The sequence below is a fragment of the Marmota flaviventris genome, chromosome 3 (genome assembly GCF_047511675.1).
Source record: "Marmota flaviventris isolate mMarFla1 chromosome 3, mMarFla1.hap1, whole genome shotgun sequence".
Lineage (NCBI taxonomy): Eukaryota > Metazoa > Chordata > Mammalia > Rodentia > Sciuridae > Marmota > Marmota flaviventris.
This window is the reverse complement of record NC_092500.1, coordinates 107,915,405-107,936,923: the sequence shown is the minus strand read 5'-3', so window position 1 is coordinate 107,936,923 and position 21,519 is coordinate 107,915,405.

Below are 21,519 nucleotides of genomic sequence, written 5' to 3'. Positions count from 1 at the left end.
TGCACATGGTCTTATTCTGCCCTTGGACTGTGAGTTACATGATTGGCATTCTTGGGTGTAAGTCTTTGGGGGCTTGGACTGGGATTAAATCTGTGTTCTTGCTTCTCCAGGTTCCAATGGCATTATGGAACTTTTTGGTTTCCATTAATACATAAGTCAATTCCAATACATTGGTCTTATTTCTTTGGGGAACTCTGGCACAAAAGGGTTGTTGCATCCTTCTTCCAGGATATTGAAATATGATAGTACCTCAGCCAATCATTGGGGATATGAAGAATTATGATTCACACAGTAAGGAAGAGGGCAAAAGATCTGGCAGAGTATCTATTAGATACTATGGACTAAAATGGAATTCCTTCCAATGACCCAGAATAAATCTCACAAGAACTGTTCCACATGAGTATACTTCAGAACTGCACTGCAGTCAAGGCAAAAACACAGAACTGTGGACCAACTCATGGACCCTGCCCCAGTGGACATATGAAATTGGGTCTGAAATATCTCTCTCTCTCTCTCTCTCTCTCTCTCTCTCTCTCTCTCCCTCTCCCTCTCCCTCTTTCTCTCTCTCTTCCTAAACTGTCTTTACTTTGTATTTAACAGTTCAAATTCATCTTCCTACTGTGCCTGACCTAAGACTAAAGTTGGTGTTTCTCCATCAATCCTTGAATAGCCATTTGTATCTCCCAGGGACTTTATTTCTGCCTTTACTTCTCTGCATTCCTGCTAGCTTTATATTAACTCCAGCTCTTGGAAATTTTTGAAAAATCTTTCCCAGGTTGCTATGTGGTACACAGACCCAGGCAGTTCATACTGCATTCCCTTTATATTAAACTCCAGCCTCTAGACTCAGGGAAGATCAGTCACAAAATAGATACTAAGCAACCACAAGATGTTGGGGCTGAGCCTGCTAGTGTCGGTTTGCTTCTGTGGGACTGACTAGGGAAGACACAGTCTTGTTAGCTGAGGTCCTGACAGGAAAATGATGGCACTTGCGGATTCAGAAAATTCAACAGCAATTCATTTTCAAAGGCCCTTCCTCCAAAGGTGTAAGGCTGAAGTTTAGTGATCTAGGGCATAGCTCTCATAGGCTTAAAGATACGAAGTTAACAAGGACTTCCTGAAACCAAGGAGGAAAAAGTGAAGTATTGTTTCCCACCTCAGAAGAGATGGCACATTTCTTTGGAGCCCCTTTGCCCATTTCAGGAAGGAGTTTACAGGGATATTTGGGGGAAGTACCCTGACCTCAATGTCTTCCCTCCTTTGACCTCTAACTTGAATGCTTGTTGAATGAATGGATCTAGAACAGAAAATATAGGAATTAACTCATGGAGTCCCCACAGGCCAGCAACCGCCCAGACCACTCACCACCCCACAAGAGTTCAGAGGTGTGGAAAGTGGAGCTGGAGAGGCAAAGAAAGAGAGTCAGCAAAGTTCCAAACCTAGAGCTCATCTATCCATCACCTATGAATAAAGAGCTAGGAAACTTGAAGTCAGACAAGAAACCAGAGGTTAATATCAGTGGCAAAATTCTGCACCAAATCAAAACAAGCACAGTTAACAGAACTACTGAAAACTAGAATCAATGCCTGTGATGCAATAAATCAGGAGACATCAAACTGCAGCCCACGGGCCAAATCCAGTTTATGTTTATTTTCATAAATAAAGATTTATTGGAACAAAATCACATTTTAAAACCTACTCTTTATTGTTGCTTTCATTAAATATACTCACTAGGTGAGTATACAATCTATATGGCCAACAAAGCTGAACATATAGATTTTTTTTTGTTTTTTACAGAAATAGATTGCTGGCCCCTGGTATTAATTGATCTGCAAAAGAAAAATATGTAAAGTGTCCTTTATATTATGTATAGGGATAGCAGTCTCAAGAAAGGAGTGGATTCCTGTTTTTTCTCCCCTATATGCTTTTTCTAGCATGTGCTTCTATGTCCCACAGAAAATATTTGCCTTATTTTCAAATAAGTGCATTACAAACCTAGGCCTAAGCATGCTTAATTCTACTCTCATTCTTCACTTTCTTTATCTGGGGATCTTTAAAGTAGTGTGTAGGTTGGAAACTGTTGTGGTTAAGACATTATGGTATCTTGCAAAAGCAATAAAAAGACAATATAAAGGAACAAATTTTCCTAAGAGCTAGCCTCTTCTAAATGCATTAGAGTTCATTGTCGAAATCTTGAAATAAATTATGAGCTAGTCTTTTATCAGCAGCAGCATTTTACAAATGAAAGCACACGAAAAGAAGGGTTAAGCAGTGGGCCTGAGCTCAGGAAGCAAATGGGCAACAGAGCCAGAATTCAAAACCAGCTAGTCTGGCTCCAAAATCTCTATTCATAACCCCCACACAGTGCTACTTAGCTTTTGAAGTCTAAGTATCATAATGGTTATTAAACCATATATTCTGACAATAGACATACTTCAGCTAATGGAAAGTTGAAGATGCCAAATGAGAAGTAGCATTTTAAAATATCCTTATTATGGATTTAGCACCTATGCTACACCAATTATCTAATTTCGTGATTTAAAGGTATGTCCAGAGCTGGGCATGGTGGCATGTAGTCTCAGCTACTCAGGTGGCTGAAACAGTAAGTTTCTAGTGTGCAATTTGGTAAGACCCTATCTCAAAAAAAAACAAAATTGAAAAAGGCAGAGGGCTGGGGTGTGACACTCAATGATAGAGTTTTGGACTAGTATTCATAAGACCTCAGGTTTAATACCCAGCAGTGCAAAAAATTAAAAAAATATAAAGTGTTAAAATGAAAATAATGATGATGATGATGATGATGATGATATATCTGGTATTTAAACTTTTAAATTATAAAAATTAGCTAGTAATTTAGCAACAGGTGAAGTGCTGTCTAATATAGGTTTCTAGAAAGGAAAAAATGAAGCCTTAAAATAGAGACCATGCTGAAAGATATTATATTCTTTTAACAAAAACATACAGTGAGCTATAGAAAAGCACACAGGGGACAAATGACAAAACTGGTGATTAGCTATGTGAGGAGAGCTGGAGAAAGTCCTTCTGGAGATTCACAGTTACATCCCAAACCAATGCACAGGGCCAGTTCATGGCTTAGTTTATGCAAAGTTCTTCTCCGTTCTCTTTTCCTCCTAGTCTTTTAGGTTGAAACAAATGATCATTTTTAGTTTGAAACAAATGCATCATTTTATCTGCAGCCCTCTCAAAAAACGTCTATCACCATGCAGTTGCCCAACTTTTCTTTCCAGTATCTGATTTTAATTGGTTCACCTCTTGTCATTGAGAAATCACTTTGTTTGGAATTTCAAAATTTTCTATTCCGGCTCACATGAATATAATTAATGTGTCTGGTGCTAAGATAGAAGATAGCAACATAAAATAAAACTTATTTTCTTGCTGTTCTGAAATTACTAGCTTAGTACTAAGAATATATGATGTATCTTTAAAATGCCTTCAATTGAAAAGAAGATGCTTTCTGGATGAATTGGATTTTTATTTGTTTTTACTTGTCAGAACTTTAACATCCCCTACTTCCATTTCATCACCGAATTATAAAACAGAGGTGGAAATGATTCCCTGAATAATGTGGCAGGACCTGTCCCTGCATTCAGAAAGCACTTCATTTATAGCATCTCAGAGAAATCCATTCATTCTTTCATTTTTTTCAATAAATATTTATTGAATGCTCATCATAAGCCAAATAGCCTGTCCAGCCACAGTGACAAAAAGTTGAAAAGACAATGTCTTCTCTTGAAGAGGTCAGTCTATAGAAGGAAAGATAGATATTTTAAAAATGAAATACATTGTGAGTATTCGTGCAGACATCTGTGGAAGTTCAAAGAATACTGCAGCGTATTTTGCCACAGAGAGTCAGGAACGAATTCACCAGGAAACTGACACTTAAAGATGTCTTAATAACATCATCCTATAACTTTATTTAAACTTAAAATTACATATTGAAAATCAAATTGAGAAATAATTAGATATTAAATAATAAAAATTTAATAAAAGTTGACTAATGAATAACATCAGCATCAGTGACACTGGGGAACAGGACTCAATAGGAAACGGACTCATTTTAGCTAGCCAAGTCCTTGCAACTTCTTTTTAAGTTGTAATTTGCAATCAGGGTTTTGTCCCAAATTAGCCTTATATTCTATCTCTCATGTGAGTACTAAAAGATCTAGCTTGGGCCTCAGCTTTCTGGAATTACAGGTGTGTGCTACTGCACCAGGCCTCAGTATGGTTTTAGAAGTCCCTTCTCTATTCTTCTCTTTAAAATTCTAAAAGTAACCTCAAGACATCAGAGATTCTGCAACTATATCTACACATCTGATCAGAGCCCAGCTCAAATGCCTGAATCCAGGTTAGGCCTGGTGCCTCATTGTGTTTCTCTGAAGCCTTCCCCATACATTCTATCCTGCTAACATTCATTTCCTGCTCTTTCACCTTTCTATACACCTTGTGGCTTGACTCTGCTGTGCATTTGGCAGAAAATTTTTTCCCTGCTCTTCGGTCATTTCAGATAACATATGTTGTCTCCCCATAAGAGTTCATGATGCTTTCCACTTCACTGTTCTTCCACTGGGTTTGGTAAAGGGCTTGGTATAAGATTAGACTTGTGTGCAAAGTAATTTCTGAAGGGAATAAAAGGCTTCAATGAATGGTTCTTTTATCTAAAAGTCTTTCATTTTTAGAGTCTCCCATTTCCAGAAGGATCATGAGGAAAGAAATTCCTTCCCTCTCACAAAGTTAATCTCTCTTCCAGAATAGTCAACATGGTTTTCTTCACACAGAAGAAAAATAATCTATCACTGGACATCAAACTATTTGCTTTTCAAATTGTGTATCTCGGAATAATAAATCATAAAAGAAAGGCCATGAATCAAAACTGCCACCTGAACATATCCTGTGTTTTTTCTCAGTATAGCCCCAAATGACTGCTACATTAGAATGAGTCATCAGATAATCACACAAAAGACCTCATTTTAGTTCATTATTCACAGTGAAAAGTCTGGCTTTGAGCCCTGACACACTACAGAACTTTGTTTTACAGAGATAATAAAAACATCCAAAGATATGTCAAACTAACCTAAGCTTTCCCATCTGTGTATGAACGAGAGAGTTCCTCTCTAAACTGACATCAGCCTCACCAGGCAGCTTCCTTCTCAATACATATCCCCTACCCTAAACAACCTGCTTTCCTTGTGTGTTAGTTAACGTTTCACTGCTGTGACTGAAATAACTGAAAAAAAATACAAGAGGAAAAGTTTATTTGGGGTTATGTTTCAGAGGTTTAGATGGTTGGTCAACTCCAAGATGAAGTAGAACATTATGGTGAAAGGGCATGGTGGAGGAGTGCTTCTATTCATGGCAGTCAGGAAGCAGAGAGAGAGAAAGGAACAGTGGCAGCAAGAGAAGGTGAATCCTTGCAGGACACATACCCAGTGACCTACCTTCTCCAGCCACGTCCTAGCTCCTGTATTAATAAGAGTTTTCAGGGCACACCACATACCCACATGATAGGGCTTTCTCAGCATCTCCGCTTAGGGCATGCGCTCTGTGCCTCTGATGAAGCAGCACTCCTCCACACTCAGATGCTTTTCTCGCGGTGAGAGTTCGGGAATAAAGAGTTGCTGTTTGAACCTACAAGGCTTTGTGGCGGCTCAGTCATTTTGTGCCCAGCCAGACTTCAGCAGCCCACAGTTTCAGAGGTCTCAGTCCATAGAGGGCTGGTGCATCCCTTGGGATTGGAGGTAAGGAAAAACATCATGGCAGAAGAGTATGGTGGAGGAAAGTGACTCAGGACATGACACCAGGAAGCAGAGAGAGAGCTCTCCACAACAAGGTCAAAATAGGAACCCTGAAAGCACGCCCCCAGGGACCCACTTCCTCCAGGACACCCTACCTGCCTACAGCTACCACCCAGTTAATCCCTGTCAGGGGATTATTGCACTCATTAAATTGCAGGGCTCTCACAGCCCAGGGATTTCACCACTAATCTTTCTTGCACCATCTCACACTTGAGCTGAGAAACCTAACATCTAACTTTCATCTTGATCTTTAAATTAAAAGAAATTTGTTTAGAAGTATAAGAAAATACTAATGATTTAAAATGTCTTTTGATGTGTGCCTCTATTGTATTCAATAACTATGTGTTACAAGGCATTTTTAATTATTTAGTTGCACATTGTTGTCTAATATAGCAGTCAACTGGGAGAATGATGCCTCCAAGTTTCTGGAACCATCATCACCCAGGTCAAGTCATCAGGAAGCCTTCAGCTGTGATTCCATCCTCATCTGGTCTCTGAAGAAAATGAGGTCTCTGACTTCTGCCATCTGGATTTGCCACTACCTCCCCAGAGTGAGAAATCCACTGACCAGTGTGGTTCAGAGTCCATCCACATCACGGGAACTGTACAAACCGCGTGTGCCTTCCTCTCCTCCCCGTCCATGAATCCTCTCCCCCACAAACATCTCCATATCCCTCTGTAATCCTCCTTCATCCAGATCTCTGCCCCTCCTCAGTCTTCCAAAGTTTCTCTGCATAAAATTTCAAGGTATTGACTAACAAAAAGTTCATAATTTTACATTTCTTTTCTCATAACTAACACGTGTCGACCTTTTGAGGGTACTAATTAATACCTCTGTGTACTCTGAAGTAGTGGCAGTTTATTTTCCCAACTATCACATGTTTAAACTAGAGCATCTGGATTCATCTTTGTTACTTACTGCTCTTTTTAGATCATTATTCTATAAATATAATTTTTAAAAAACCTATCCTTTAAGGCTCATGACATTCAGTCATATCATCCCTTTCTGTTCTCTACTATTCTCATTGATCATGCTTCTGATTACTTCTCATTCATCAGAAATCTCAGTACCTGGGACCTGCTCCCTGCCCACTCTAAACCTTGCTCTCATTAGGAACAACATTAGCATCCATTTACCTGACTCATCCAAACATGCTCTCAGTTCTCACCTCATTGTCAAGGACACTCTCCCCCATGCCTTGGCTGTTGCATTAATCATAACTGTTCCACCTCCCAAACTCCCACCACAGCCTGCCTATTTCTTTATCCAGCTTGTTTCCTTTGCAAATATCACCACCACCCACCTTGAAAAGTTCTCTTCCTGTGTTACCCTGAGAAAGACCTGTAGTTTCCCTCTAATATCTTAGTCTTTCAATCTTAGTGATGGAAAACATGGATTCTGTCTTTGCACATATGTTTCAGCTACAGATGACCACAGGTCTACAGTGTGCAATCTCAGAAAATGTGTCTGAGGAAGAATACATGCTGCACTCATCCTCTTTCTATCTCATTAACATGTAGACATAATGTTTGGAGTGCAGAGATTCTCTTGCCTCATGCAATGAATGGGCAAAGAAAACTACACACAGCAGATGAGCCAAACAGGACACTGTGGAGCTCCATAAGACTCAAAGGTGGACTACATCCCTACATATTGAATGGTCAGAAAGAGAAAATTTCTGTTTTTCTAAGCTACTTTTACAGCTGTCTTGATTTTTTGGTGTTTTTTTTTTTTGTTTGGGGGTGTGTATGTGTTTGTGTGTGTGTGTGTGTGAGTGTGTGTGTGTGTGTGTGTGTTTCTTTTTTGATTGCTCACAGTTGAATCTAATTATAGCTAATATACCAATTATCCACTTTCTCCATGCCTATCTCTCAGCAGCTGATTACTTACACACGCAAAAGGCAAACACCACAGAAAATGACATCCACTTAACTGTATGACACAACCTCAAATGGTCCTTCAATGCTACATAGCACATTTCCCTCATCAATTCATCCCGCCACCCACCAAGACTATTATGTATAAGCTTTTTGTTTTTTGTTTTGTACTGAGGATTGAACCCAACAGCTCTTCACCACTAAACTACCTCCCCAGCCCCCTTTTATTTTTTATTTTGTGAGACAGTTGGTTAGGAACACAATAAGTTGCTGATGCTGGCCTCAAACTTGAAATCCTCCTGCCTTGGCCCCCCCAAGTTGCTGGAATTACAGGCATGTGCCACTGCTCTAGTTCCCTCACTGTCCATTCACTTTTCTTACCTTTCTAATTTGCCAACATATTATAATTCGTTAGAAAGGAACTTCATTGTCAAGATAACAAATAAATCTGCCTATCATTTACTTGTCTACATAGAACTAGTCCCTCCAATTAACTTCTCAACAGCAACTGCATTGCCAATTATTCATCCTCTACTTTGCACTTAACCTCTCAGTCTATATATGGTTCTTGCTGTTTTTTTAAATACAATTACTATTGCTTTACTTTATACATTCAATTATTTCCCATTTAAAAAAAAAAACATTGGGCTGAGGGTGTGGCTCAAGTGGTAGCATGATCGCCTGGCATGCGTGGGGCGCTGGGTTCGACCCTCAGCACCACATTAAAAAAATTAAATTAAATTAAATTGTCGTGTCCACTGAAAACTAAAAAGTAAATATTAAAAAATTCTCTCTCTCTCTTTAAAAAAATAAATAAATAAATAAAAAGAAAACATACTCACTCAAATTCTTATCCCTGAAGCTACCACTTTTTCTCTCTTCTCTACCTACCTCTTTCAATTGGAGTCGAGTTTCTCAAAGGAGCTGTCTATTCTTACCTTCTCTTGTTTCTCCCCTCTCTCTCACATCTACATGTAGTAAGAGGAAAGGGGGTCCATCTGAAGGAGCTCTTAGTAAGGATATTCTGGCTTCATAAAAAAATAACAAGTGCTAATTTTGGAGGTGAAACATTCATTAAAGACAAAGAGATTTCAGAAGACTTTGTGGGTTGAAGGCCCTATATCTGGTCCATTATGGATACAGCATTGTTAGGTCTGGAGAATTAGGAAGAACATAAGGAGGAGAAACAGTGAGGAGCACAGGTCTTAAACAATATTTTTAAGGAACAATAACAAATCTGGTTGAATTTGAGAGTATGTATGAAGCAATAATTGGGGGTCTCAAATCATAAATTGTTTTATTGATAAAGGGGATCCATTAAACATCTGACTAAGGGTATTTTAGGGAAATTACTCAAAGTCATTCTAGAAAGGATGAAAGAGACAAAGGACACAAAAACAACAGGAGGCCTTTCACATGTGTTTGACTAATCTATGCTGAATAAATTATAAAAGGATGAAGAAATCAGTATCGACTGAGTACCTGTTATGTTAGCTTACATATTTTGCCTTTTTTATCTTCAGAAAAACAATTTAAATATATTGTTTATTATCACTATTATATGCAAGCAAATGGGTATTTAGATTTATATGTATCATGTACTAAGTAATGAATGGAAGATTTAAACCTGGCTTTATTCTTTAGTTTAAGGCATTTTAGTAATGGAAATTTTTAAAAGATATGGAAAATATGAAATGTAATATGGAAAAATTTAAATTTAAATATTTGAAAGCAAAATATGAAAGAAAGGGTTATGGAAATGTTTTAAGTGACAGTTTGGATTTTGATGACTAAAAAAATAGGAAAATGTTTTTTCTATCTTTAGTTATACAATTTAGTTAATTTATTTAATTTAGTTAAATTTTAAACAATTTGGGTATGATATGAGGGATACTTCATAAGGTGGGTAGGAGACACATGGTATTCAAGACTGATAAAGAAGTAGAGATATTAAATAAAGCATTATCAAATAGCAATCGTTATGCTCTTGCCCCATATTCCTCCACTGTCCACATCTTTGATAATGAATCTAGCTATTGACCCAACTCCTTCAGAAGGGACAGATCTCTTAAATTGCCTCCTGACCAGGAGTCAGGATTGATAGCACCAAAAGTCCAAAATTGACTGAACTCTCTTGATTGTGCCAAGATCTGCTGCCTCAGATTCATGCCTTTCTTCTTAAAATAAATTTCTGCTTTGTGTCCCAGTTTAAGTAACTGAAATTCTGTTCTTGTTATGTGAACTTAAGCCCTTGCTCCAAAGTCTTGCAGGATTTCCATATATTCCTAGATCAGCTATTTTACCTCCTTCTCATTCTGCCCTTTTAAGATTGAATTCTCAGAGCTAAATCCAGACAAGCAGACTCTGATCTTGACATATACTACTAGTCCTTGCTGCCTATCTTACTGTCAACAATTGTGTTTCTATGATGGAACTACATACTGGATCATTTCCAGTAGCAACTCACATGCTAAACTAGCTCCATCTTAAGCCAAAGAGCAAAAGCAACAAACAAAAAGCCTTCTCTTAACTTCACCTCCAATGATCACCATTTTTCTTTATGTTCCTCTGTAGCAAAACAAAAACAAAAACAAAAAAAGGGTAGGAGGGAGTTTTATATACAATAAAAATTGAATACTCAAATTTTTGTATAAAGCAGTTATCAATGAGATTGTTCTCTGACCAACCTAAAGTCTCAAGACGGAGTAGACTAAAGTCTTTCATTTGAAATGGAGACTGCAAGCCATGTCTAGGCTGGGGAATGGTTGGACTGAATTAAGATGGTGGGAGGTGGACATCAGCTTTCCAGTGTTGTCCCAGCTTAATTTCAATTAGTCTGATACTAGGAGACCTCACAATCACTGTAGATGTCCTGGAAGGCCACACAACCATAGGATCCAGAATCATCCCAGTCTATATTGAACAAGAGTAGACAAATTGTATAGTGTATAGTGGCAAATTGCATCCAGGATTTGAAAGAATATGGTGGCATATTACATCCGGGACTTGAATGAATATGGATCATACAGCCAGACTCTTGGTACTACCAGCACATGTCATTTCATTAACCTTGAAGAAACAGGACTTCACATTTTATACAATTGAAATTTTTGGACTTAGTGCATTGGATTATGGTAGAGTTTCCTGAAACCATGCTCTGTTTCCATTACTCTTTGACCCTCTGTAATCTAGTTTTACTTTCCCACTCCACTGAAACTGCTTTTGATAAGGTCACTGACAATAATCATAGTGCTAAATCGAATGGACAAATTATTCATCTTTATTTTACTTGACCTCCATTCAGTATACTTGACCACAGCCTCCTTTTTCTAATACACTCTTATCCTGGCTTCCATGACAACACCTATATTTGTTTTATTTTTACTTCTAGGTCCACTGTTTCTTAAATTTCTTCTATAACTCAGCTTCTTCCTTAATGGAGCTCCACCCTTAATACTTCTCCATAGATGACCTCCTTCTCTTCTTGATTTAAATAGAATACATATGCTGATTAGTCTCAAATTTTAATTTCTATTATAGAATGTTCTTTGAACATTATATATCTAATAATCAAGTGCACTTGATTTTCTTATAGATACTTCAAAGTTTATTGAAACCGTTTTCTTATAATCACTATTGTTTTCTCACCATTTCCCCACCTATCCACAGAAAGATCCTCTATTTCTAAATTTTCCATCTCAATATTCTTGAAAGAGTATTGGTAGAACTAAATGAAGATGGAGGGAGGTGGACATCAGCTTTCCAGTGTTATCCCAGCCTAATTTCAATTAGTCTGATATTAGGAGACATCACAATCACTGTAGATGTCCTGGAAGGTCACACAACCATAGGATCCAGAATCATGCCAGTCTGTATTGAACAAGAGTAGACAATGAATGGATTCTTTTCCTTTTCCTTGTATTCAACCCATGTTCATATCTTGTTAATTACATAGATGTATTTCAGAGTCACCAACTTTCTCCAACTGATCTCTCACTGACTCACTCCGCTCTAATCTCTCTTCTACATATTAGCCAAAGAGATCCTCTTAAGCAGTAAATTAAATAATTTCCCTTCCCTGATCAAAACCATTGAGTGGCTTCCCTTTTGACTCAGAAGAAACTGCAGTTTTATTATTCATCATTGTCTCAGAGCTGAACCACTGTCCCCCTTTCTCACTGAATACCAGCCCCATGGGTCTTCTGACATGCAAGGTCTTTGTCATCTCAAGACCTTTGAGTTTGCTAGTTTTTTATCTGTGGATTCATTACCCCCTATTCAATTTCTATAGGTTTTAGCATAAATGTCACCTCTTCAAAGAAAACTTCTTTAATCATCTAAATTAAAATTGGTCTTTACAAGGATTTTTATCTCAACCATCTGTGTTTTCTTCTTAACATTTAGCATCATACAGAAGTGTTTCTATTTGCTCATTTATTTGAAAATATAGATTAAAGCTGTTGACCTTTACTCTATCTGACACTACTATAGTGCCTGATACATAGTAGATATTCAATAAATGCCCTTTCTATAAATGTATTATCAAAAAGAACTACCATAGAGGGAAGAAATTAAGGAGGTTTAACATTACAGAAAAAAAAGGGGGGAAGACATTTTAAAGAGGAAAATTTTGACCTAAGTTATTTTCTTTAAAGCATATTAAAAGAATTAGGCCCAAGTTTAAGAGATGATTTAGAAATTTAGTAGGTTACAATACCTTTTGTGAGGCTGTACCAATCTTTTTTCCTCCATATGATTTAAAAAGGGCAAGGATTATATAATCTCATTGAACTTGACCCATAGACACAAAATCATTGCTTATTTCTTTCTAGAAGATAAAATAATTAAGTGGTTAGAAAAAATGATGTTGGGATTTTGATTTTGGGTTATTCATTGGTTATTCAGTTGGTACTTATATGACTTTGCCCAAGTAATTTAACATCTTCAACCCTGAAAGTAGCTTCATTGATTGAGTTGGGATGATAATAGCATCTATCTCTTAGTTGCATTATAAAGAGTAAATGAAATAACATGCCAAAGTATAGTTAATTCAGTGTGTGTCACATGTTAAGCACTCACTATTATTACATCTGTAATACAAGACACACTTAAAATTAATCTAACTCTTCCCTAAGTAAAGTGTCCAACCTTAGATAAGCCCCACCTATCTCAACTCTCATTATCAACCAAAGCATCCTCAAACTTTGGTGAGCATCAGAACCACATGAGAAGATTGGGATGTACCTTCAACCTTTTCTTCATAGTAGGTTGGAGATGAGAAACCCTTCATTGTGATTTACAAAGAAGGGGACCCAGGATCCCATTTGGGGATAAATTGACATGCAATAGAACTATTTTTTTTCTTTTAGATGGCTAATGTTGTAGGCTTGAGGGAGAAAAATGGTTTGCTGATTAGAATTAAGAACAAACAAATAGGAAGGAAATTTGCTAAGGGGGAAATTAAAAGACATGTATTAGAAGAGAACTCTGGAGAACCAAGAATTAGGGAAAAACACTGGGGAACCTCACCAAGGATCAAAGTGTCAGAGCTTTTTCAGAACAATTCTTAACATTCTTTTCAATTTTTGGTTATTCGTTGGTCTTTTTACTTGTATTAATGTGGGTGGGAGACAGCATCAGGGGCACTGTCATTGAACACAAATTATATTCTAGATACCTGACTGACAGATAAAGGAATCTTCCTTTGATTCAGGCAAAATCTACTATGTGGAGTTCTTAGTTGGGGTAATAGCAACAGTTACCCAAATTATGAATATGCTATATAGTAAATGTATTGCAATAACATCCCAGATGTCTATTTAATTATTTTATTAATTATATATATATTTTTTTCTTTTTTCATTTTATTTTCCTGCATTATTTGTAACTAAAGTCAGTGCATGACTATGGGAAAGAATTTTCATAATGTTTAAATGAAAAACATGACATTCCTTACATAAAAGCTGTTTAAATCATGCTTTTTGATATATGAATCAGTGCATTCTACTCTCAAGGTCATTTACTTCCATTTATCTACAGACAGACCTAATTTTATCCTAAGGCTTGTATGTCATTTATTTCATTAATTTAAGAAGTCTGATTTTGAGTGCATTTTTCCATGTGTGTAGGTGTCAAAAGACCACACCTTTCATTTGTAACAGAATGATATAGGATGTTCTTTGTTCTTCAGCTCATCTCTAAAAAAAATGTGTTGCATATGTTGATGCTCCTTTAGTTGTCTGTTATTACAAAGGTGTTTGAGGGTGACACAATAAGCCCATCAAATTCTAACCTTATACTTTCAACATGAATTTCTGCCATCTCTTTTGAGTTTGATAGTAATGAATGGTTTCTTTTTAAGTGCAATGGAATATGCATCTTCAGTTAAGATCAGGGTTTCTTTGTTCTGTTTACATCAAATTTTCCCTCAATTGTTGCATTTAGCTGCCAGTATAATTGCAGATGATATGCTGTCTGGATGCCACAGAATCAAAAATGATTTAGCCAAAACAATTGCTAGCTATACTTACTTACCTTGCTAGAAAGTTGACAATAAATTGAGAAGAGGGCACCTAGGTGAAAGTACTTCAGAAAAAAAGTGCATCTGAGTGGTCTCACCTTTATTGCTTATATGGATTACCAGGACTCAAGTCTCTCAAATATTTATGCCCAAATTATCTTACTAGCTTTCTTACTACCAACATTTCCCATAGACCTTATGACTCAAAACAAACAAACTGTGGTCCATTACAGAATAAATACCTTACTCACCACCTAATCATTGTCAGTGTGTTAACATATCTCCAGAACCATCTAAGCATCCTAATCTTGCACCAAAACCAGTTTAATAATGGGATTTTTAAGTAACACCAGCATAATTTTAAAATGTTTCACATATGGTCTTACCTCACATTTTTGGCATAAAATATTTAGCATAAAATTTGCAAAGATAATTTAGTAAAACGTGGTCACCAAAGCTAAAATTGTGTAATTGTTTATTTGTTGAATATTGATTTATCCTATCATGCTGCAAGTATTATGTAAAAATACTGGAGATAGAAGAATAAATAAAACATCAGTGGTCAATACTATATGAACTTTCAGTCTAGTAGAAATTAAATGCAACTAATTATAATAAATCCTGATGATATTATGTAAAAATATAAGGAATTAAGAAAGGTTAGAAGGGCAAACACCTTTATCTATTATGCGAAGGCATTTGAGGGCAGTGAGACTTTGGTGGTCATAATTAAACTCAAGGAATTGGGAAGAGAAAGAAATATTAGAACTTCATAAAGAGCCAGGAGTGGTTCCCCAAACCTGTAATTTGTAACCTACAAATACAAGCATGTCCTTCTTGCTTGTATTTGTACAAATACAAATATATTTGTTTGGTACAAATACATTTGTATTTGTACCAAATACAAATTTGGTATTTTGTAGGATATCAAATTTGAGGCCAGCCTGAGAAACTTAGGGAGATTCTGTCTCAAAGCAAAATAAAAAAGACTGGGATGTAGCTCACTAGTAGAGTCCCCCTGAGTTCATTTCCCAGTACCACAAAAATAAGCAAGCAAACGAAAAAACCTCCAGAAAGAGAAAAGCAAATATTCAGATACTGCCCTGAGATGAGAAAATATAGCACATTTTAATATCTAAAAGAAGAACAATATAGGTAAAGCATAGAAGGTAAGAATTCATGGAGTTCAATAAGAGTCCATGAATATAAGTTGGAAGTATGACTAGGAACAAAAAGTCAAGAAGTATAGGTTGCACCCCAAGATTAATTGAAAGCTATACAGGGCTTTTAAAAAGGGAAAGTAATATCATATTCTTACTGTTGAAAGCCTCACTCTGAAAGCAACCTAGAGGTTGACTTAGAAGAGAGCAAGATTAAACGTGGGAGGCTTGGACGGGTTGTTGCCATCACCCAGGAAAGAGACAAGAACAGCTACAAATTAGATGGCAATAAGGGAGGACTAGAGAAAATGAATGAGTTCGAAAGGTATTTTGTAACTGAAGACAACAAAAGGGATATTTCATGTTGCAGAGTGGGTTCTGTGTCTCATAGATGAATGACTTAGTCCACAGACTTATAGCAGCAATAGAATCCTCAGTCACTGTGTCCTGGTGGCAGGGAAGTAAGCACCACATCCACTCCTAACCCCACCTCCATTTCTCTATTATCTTCTCCTCACTAGCTCAGGCTGTCTAGAATGGTGTACATTCCGCCTGCATGAGGGTGTATAGAATGGTAAATGAGACTTAACTGAGTTCTTAGACAAAAAAAAAAATGGCCAAGAGAGTTTAGTCCTGTTGAATTAATTGACCTGAACTAAACAGAGAGAGAAGAAATTGAGGAAGACTGGTAGACAAAACATAAAAGAATTTAATGAGTTAAAATTCCCACTATTGATGAGAATATGTAGGTTGGGAGTCATAACTAATCCACACAGGGGACTGATAACTTTATACGTTCAAGAAAGCTCTTCATAAGGTAGAGGATATGGCCAGAGAAAGAAAGGCCAAAGGGGAGTAAAGTCAAATGGTGCATGTGATATGAAACTTGGTAATTTAAAATGTGTTGGGATGTAAATGTAAATGCATTCCCAGGATGATGATGAGACTTGGCTTTAAGAGAAAGAACCAGGAACCAGGAACCAAATCCATAATGGACGAGACAGCAAATGGTAACAAAGAGGTAGCGCTAGAAGATATAAAAGCGTATGATGTGGAACTCAAAGGAGTTAAATTGCCCGAAAGAAGTTAGAAGAGCAATGATTACATGAAAGTTATAGTTACCAAGGTTATACAGGCCTGTGATCTTAAAATAAACGTTAGGTGGGTAAACAAGTGGCTCCAATTAAGAATACAGAAAAATCAAAAAACACCATGAAGATGTTGTTGGCAAATTTTTCCAATTTATCACAAATGGCTTTTAAGAACTCCTTGAAGCACTGCCTATAGTGCTTCTATTTTGCTCAGTCTCCTGAATCCAACTCCCATGTGGTACTCATTTGGAACAGTTAAGTTATCCTTTGTGAGAGTCAATGTATAGTATCATCATCCTCTTATCCCAGAGAGATATGGTCCAAAACCCCCAGTGGATGCCTTGAGTGGTACATAGGATTAACCTATACACATTATGCTTTTTTCCCTATACATCCATACCTATGTGTTACAAATTGTATTTTAAATGACCACCAATGGCCATTTTCATAGGCTTTCTCACTGATTTGCAGCACTATTGGGAGGTGGTAGGATCCTTAAGAGGTGGAGCCTAAAGGAAGGCAGTAAGGTCATTGGGGTCAAGATCTTAAAGGGGATATTGGAATCCTGGCCCTTCCTCTGTCTTTGCTTTTTGGCCACCATATTTGACCATGAAACCATGAGCCAAAATAACTTTCCTCCTTATAAGTTGATTTTCTCAGGTATCTTATTAAAAAGATATAAATTTGATTAAAACAAAAAATGGATCTGAAAAATGAGGTTATTTCTGTGATTATACCTGAAGATTTCATTTGGAAGCATTTGGAATTGGTATTCAGGAGGCTGGAGGAGAAGCAGACTAGAGAAAGTCTAGAACATTATAAGCAGATAGGAATGTAAACAAAAAAATCTACACTCATGAAGCCACTTATTTCAGATGTAAATGAGGACTCTGTTGGGAATTGAACTAGTTACGACTTGTGTTACATTCAGGTGAAGAACTTCTCTACTGTTCTGAGACTTTTTTGGAAAGCAAAGTTTAAAGGTGATGTACTAATTGATCTAGTGGAGGAAATTGATTAATGTGGTAGAGGAAATTTTAAGTCACCATAGCATTCAGGGAGTGACATGGATACTGCTGGCTGCTTTTAACCAAATTTAAAGTGAGAATCAGTACTGTACAAAAAGCATAGTACAAAGGTTTGAAGAGCATGCAGTTTGGCCAAAAAGTTAGTACATTTAAAATTATTGCTAAGGAGGGTGTGGTTGCTGAAGACATTAGCACCATTATAAAAAGCCAAGTAGGGATGGGGTTGTAGCTCAGTGGTAGAAGGCTTGCCTAGCACCAGGAAGGCACTGAGTTTGATCCTCAGCACCACATAAAAATAAATAAAACAAAGGTACTGTGTCCATCTGCAAATAAAAAATATATTTTTTTTTTAAATAAAAAAGAAGACGACAAGTACTTTTAACCAGGACAACAGGAAGGATGCCTCACGGGCATCTTAAAAATCAGCAAGGTCCCATCCATTGCAGGCTTAAAGACTTTTGTTTAGGAAGAGAGCCCAGGGCACACTGTTCTGAGAGGGCTGCCTAGGAAAATGTTTTCCAAGAGTTGTTTCCTTGTTTTCAGTCATCAAAGCACTCAGAGGCTAGTGCAGTTGTGTCTCATGTAGGTCCCAGAATAGCTCATGCTGGCAGTAGATCTTGGCATTGTCCACATGATGCTGGTTTTACAGGCATGCACTATGAAAGATATACGAGCCATGGAGGCTTCCATTGAGATTTCAGAGGAAAGCCTGAGATGCAGGTGGTGTGTGGCAGGGTTGGAATCCCTGTAAGAGGCCCCACACAGTCAATGTATAAAGCTGTGAGAATGAAACTGAAGCTGCAGTAGATATCTCAGGAAGTTAGAGATGCCCGGAATGTGGAACACCTGCTGAGGAAAGCCACTGGCAAGCAGAGTCAACCCAACAGAGTGATCATGTGGGCTGAAGCCAGCAAGGCCATAGGGGCAGGGCTATCCAAGCCCTAGGGAGCTCATATATTGCCATTATGTGCCTATGTACCCCAGATGCTCAGCATGTAGCAGTAGGATTTAATGTTTGTCCTACTGGTTTTTAGTCTTCTTTGTTCTGAGTCCTTCTTGCTATTTTCCTATCACTCCTTTTTAGAATGGGAATGTTTACCCTGTACCATTGTATCTTGGAAGAAAATGACTTTTAAAAAAAATTTATAGGGGATCACAGCTAAGAATATGATGAAAATTTCAGAAGCAATATTGCACTTGAGCTTTTGAACAAATCTGGAGCTGTTGAGACTCTAGAGATGCTTGGAGATGGAATAAATACATTTTGCTCTGTAAAATGGACATGAGTCTTTGGGAGCCAACCGTGGAATGTTATGGGTTGGATTTGAAATGTTCTCCAAATGTCGTGTGTTGAAGGTTTGGTCACCAGTGTATGGTGTTGTTGGGAATTAATGGAACCACTTGAGGGTGGGGTCTAATGAAAGGAGATAGGTCATTGGGGGTGCCCTTGAAGAGGATTTCAGGACCCCAGCCTCTCCTTTCTCTTTCATTGCTTCCCAGCCCCCATGAAGTCAGAAGCTTTGCTCCATCAAACAACAAGGTTCCCCACCATGATGTTCCTCCCTTCCACAGGCTCAAAAGCAATGGAGAAAACTGGCCAAGAACTGAAACCTCTGAAACTGTGAGCCAACTAAATCTTTCCTCCTTATAATTGATTACTTCCGGTATTTTGTTACAGTGGTAGAAATCTAGCACACTATTACAAAATGTAATTTGTAAATTAGGCAAAGTAAGAGATTAATAACAATAACTAATATAGCTGTATATTGTGATTAAAGTTATATGAATGTGGTCTCTCTAAAAATACACTGTACTGTATTTACCCCTCTTCCATGATGGCGTGAGATAATACGATGCTTATCTGAAGAGACAAAGTGAGGAGAATGATATACATACTGATAAAGCATCAGACTACTATTGACCTTCTGACATATGTCAGAAAAATAATTATCAAGCCATGATGATGCTGGTTGACCTTTGGTAACTGAAACCAGGAAAAGTGAACCTGAAAATAAGGGGGTACTGGTGCAGTTAGTTATCTCCTGCCAGATAACACTGCCAAATGTTATGGATTCTATGAATCCCAGAAACTGCTCAAAGATAGTCCACTTTTTGCTTTCCTTGCCAAGAGCTTCCCTGAGTTGTTTATTCCTGTCTTATTATAATCACTTCACTTGCTAAAGATGGTTTTGTTTTGTCTTGTTTATTCAACTGCCTTTAAACTTTAAGCATCTCAAAGATAGACATGGTATATTATTCATCTTTTTGTCTTTGTGTTTAGCAAGTAGAAGTTCCCAATAAATGTTTATTGAATGAATAATTAATGAATGAAAACTTTTTAGATGAGGCAGCTTACCCTATTATAAAAGGGGCAATATTTTTCTTTGAAGAAAAACTAGTAACTTCCCATATTTCTAACAAAATATTTTACAACATAGTGCCATTATAATATTAGCTTCTAAAAGGAAAGAATTCATCTCTCAATAGATTTTTCACAAGACAAAGGGAGACTGCAGATTCACACTCATATGCCAACTGTAATCAATTGGCCACCTCTCCCTGGAGAACTTCTTTGAGAAGAAATCTGAGACTTCTTCCAGTCACTGCATGAAAGGATATCATAATTTCTGTTTGCCTCATGCCACTGATTTTGATAGTAATGACAAATGTCCCATATATTTGCCCATTCCTAATTTTCAGCTACTTAACACATATTAAAGTAACTATCCTAATGCCCTTAGTGGAAACATTAAGTTATTTTGCAAATTTAAATGTTATATCTGTATGTCAACTCTCACAATTTTTTTCTTTGTTCAAATTCAAAGAGTATTGTCTAAAATGTACAATTTAGATTATCAATCACTGTTTATGACTGTGCTTTTTATTTTAACTACAGCTTTAGCAATCTGAAGGCAAAAATCTTCTTTCCGTGATTATTAACTCTGTGAATGTGGCCATTGCAATTTTACCTTCAGCTCATGTCACATAAGAGAACACCCCAAAACTCAGTGGCAGGCAGTAATAAACATTTATTATTATGCTTAAATGTATTGGATATACTGGGATGGCTCCGGTTCAAGTTTCAGGTCTGCAGGATGCCTAAGTTGGCTTGGTTACCAAGGTTTCAAGGGAGGACCACCCAGGATAGTCCTGCTTAGAATGTCCCCCATTGTTCTAGATAAGTGCACTGCCAAACTCATTGCCGTTTTCACAGCAATGACAAAAACTTCAAAGAGTTGGCTCTCATGCAGAGGCACATTTTAAGTCTTTGCTTAGATGGTGTCTTAAAACACCCTTTGACCAAATTAAGTCCATGTTCATCCCCACCATCAATGAAGGAGGAACATAGGCTCCACCTGGAGTAGCATAGGAGGGGAATGGTTACTGAATACAAATCCCAACAGAGTTCATTTTCTGCAAGTTGAAAGTGGTGATAACCTACTGGGCTCTGTAGGTTGGTGACAAGCAGGAAAGGAAATGCCTGGCCTACATCAGTAAACATTTGCTAAGCTACTGAATTTGTATATACAATGTGTGGTTCTCTGTTGGATTTTAATGATTTACTAGGCTTTGCTCCAGTTGGAATTTCCAGATTTTATCTCTGTTTCAGGCTGTGACCTTAGGCAAATTCAGAAATGCTTCACTTGATTTTATCTTACAGTTAAGTTACAGATCTCAGGTGCTAGACCAAGGGAACATGTTGTGATTCTCTGGTACCGCATTATGTAAGCTTTTCCAAGCACTCCACAATTTAGTTTCTAATCAGACCTCAGCAATAATTATGTAGAAAATGTTACCTGCTAAATTACTAATTTGTTGTTTTTTTAAGTAAAAACTACTTTCCACTTATGAAAGTACAATGAACATTTTAATATTTCAGGCACCAATATTTATAATCACGTAAGTCTCAAACTCACAGTATTTGGCTTTGAAGCTTCATTTTGTTTGAGATTTTATAAATATAAATAAGTTCTCATGAAGTATTAATACATTCTCTCTAGGCCACCAGGAAAAAAAAATAGTCACAAT